Below are 2,471 nucleotides of genomic sequence, written 5' to 3'. Positions count from 1 at the left end.
AGGAACCTCCATACTATTTTTCATAGCAGCTGTACCTTTTGACATTCCCACTGACAGTGTACACAGTTTTTAATATCCCCATATCCTCCCCAATACTTGTTATTCTCCTCCTCCATTTTTTTTGGTAGTGGCCATCCTAATGGGTGTGAAGTGACATCTCATTGTGGTTTTGGTGAACATCTCTCTGATGATTAGCGATGTTGAACATCTTTTTGTATGCTTGCTGGCCATTTGTATGTCATCTTTGCAGAAATGTGTATTCAAGTCCTTTGCTTATTTTTTCAAAATGTAATATTTTTTATTTAACTTCAAAAACATTTCAGCATTCTAAACATACTAAAAAAACCCAGAACGTTACAAATTGTATTTAAGTACAGAAGGTTCTTGAACTTTCATTGATGCAGTAGCTCTTCACTTTGCTGACAATGAAAAGTTCTACAGTTTGTTTAAAAACAAACAGTTTAAAAACTAATGCACTCAACTAAGAACAAAAACAAAATAAAACTTCTCATGCCAGTTGACTCCCTTTGTCCACAGCTAAGATGGCAGCAGAATGCTATGTCACTATATACGGAAACAAGACAACCTGAAGCTAAGTGGATGTCCTCTGCAGACTCAACAGGTCCAGCCTCGCAGTGCACACCCTGAGCTACAGCCCCTCCAAAAGGTATCTTCCTTACAGCCTCAACGCCTAGCAAGGAGCATCAAGAGTCTCGGTTGTTTTGTTCTTTTCACAAACTATAGATATATACAGTTGATAGCTCAGGTTTTCTAGCCAATAACCATATAGTTAACACCACCTTATAAATAAAACAAAATGCCAGAAACATCTTTAAATGCCTTGTCACACCAACAGCAAAATGCACAGAGTGAGATCATGAGAGTGCCTTTTCATTTAAAAAATGTTTGGAAATATATACAACTTTGATACAGTTTCAGGGTGCTCCAGACACCCATGGCCACTTGACGTAAACCACTGACAATTTGTAGAGCACTTTGAGAAACTACAATATGATTGTGATCAAATTTTGTGGTTAAATCTAATGAGGGCAACAGATACTTCTCAAATAAGAGATGTGTCAATTACGATGCTCCCCTACTCTAAGGTATTCACAAGGAGACAGATAAACAGTTTCTTTATTCCTCCTCCTCCTCCTCTTCCTTCCTCTTCCTCCTCTTCCTCCTTGTCTTCTTCATCTTCCTCTTCCACCTTTTTCTGGGCAACTTTAGCAGGACCCTTTGCTCCATCAAACTTTCCTTTCAACTTATAGTCAGCAACATCCTTCTACTTCTTCAGCTTTGCCGCCTTAGTGATGTAAGCCTGCTTTTCACTGTCATTTAAGTTATTCCACATCTCACCTAGCTTTTTTGACATGTCTCCAATAGAGATGCCAGGGTTTGTGGATTTGATCTTGGGGCAGAATTCTGAACAGAACAGGAAGAATCCAGACTGTGGCCTTTGGAAGGCATTAGGATTCTTCTTTTTCTTGCCTCCCTTAGCTGGTCCATAATCCTTCATTTCCCAATCAGCGCACTTTATCCACATCTGCCATTTCATCAAATTTAGATTTCTCTTGCACGGACATTGTCTTCCACCTCTCAGAGCACTTCTTGGAATATGTTGCAAAATTGACAGTGACCTCTGGGTTTTTCTTCTTATGTTCTTCTCTGCACGTCTGCACAAAGAAGGCATATACAGACATCTTGTCCTTTGGTTTCTTGGGGTCACCTTTAGCCATCCTGACCGTATTGCTCACTAGTCTGAGCAGCGCAGGGCACAACGCGCAGCTCAGTGCTCCCCAGCCTCAGGCTAGCTGCCTCCATGAAAGCCTCTCCTTTGCCTATTTTTAACCAGGTTATTTAAATTTTTTTTGTTGTTGAATTGTAAGAGTTCTTTATGTATTCTGGGTATTAACCCCTTATCAGATATATGACTTGCAAATATTGTCTCCCATTCTGTATGTTACCTTTTTGTTCTGTTGATTTTATTATTGGGTGCATAAAAGTTTTTGTTTGAGTTTGGATAAAATACTATTTATCTATTTTTGCTTTTGTTGTCTGTGATGTTAGCATCATATCCAAGAAATCACTGCCAAATCTGATGCCATGAAGATTTTCCTCTATGTTCTCTTCTAGGAGTTTTATTAGCTTTGGATCTTATGTTTAGGTCTTTCCTCCATTTTGAGTTAATTTTGTATAAGATATAAGATAAGGGTCCAACTTACTTGTTTTGTGTGTAGACATCCAGTTGTCCCAGCACCATTTGTTTAAGAGGTTGACCTTTCCTTGTTGAGTGGTCTTGGCATCCTTGCAGAAGATCATTTAACCATATAGGCAAGTGTTTATTTCTGGGCTCTTTATTCTGGTATTGTTATTATTATTATTTTTGTTTATATGTCTGTCATTATGCCATTACTATACTGTTTTGATTACTGTAGCTTTGTAATATGTTTTGAAATCAGGAAATGTGA

At 38.3% G+C, this 2,471-nt stretch overlaps 1 pseudogene; it reads right to left on the bottom strand.

The window, feature by feature from the left end:
• Positions 1-1,168: 1,168 nt before the first annotated feature.
• LOC112132078 (high mobility group protein B3-like) lies at positions 1,169-1,764 on the bottom strand (annotated as a pseudogene).
• Positions 1,765-2,471: the final 707 nt, after the last annotated feature.

The sequence above is a fragment of the Pongo abelii genome, chromosome 12, assembly GCF_028885655.2.
Source record: "Pongo abelii isolate AG06213 chromosome 12, NHGRI_mPonAbe1-v2.0_pri, whole genome shotgun sequence".
Taxonomy (NCBI): domain Eukaryota; kingdom Metazoa; phylum Chordata; class Mammalia; order Primates; family Hominidae; genus Pongo; species Pongo abelii.
Note: the sequence above shows the minus strand (reverse complement) of the source record. Positions and strands in the feature narration are given on the sequence as shown.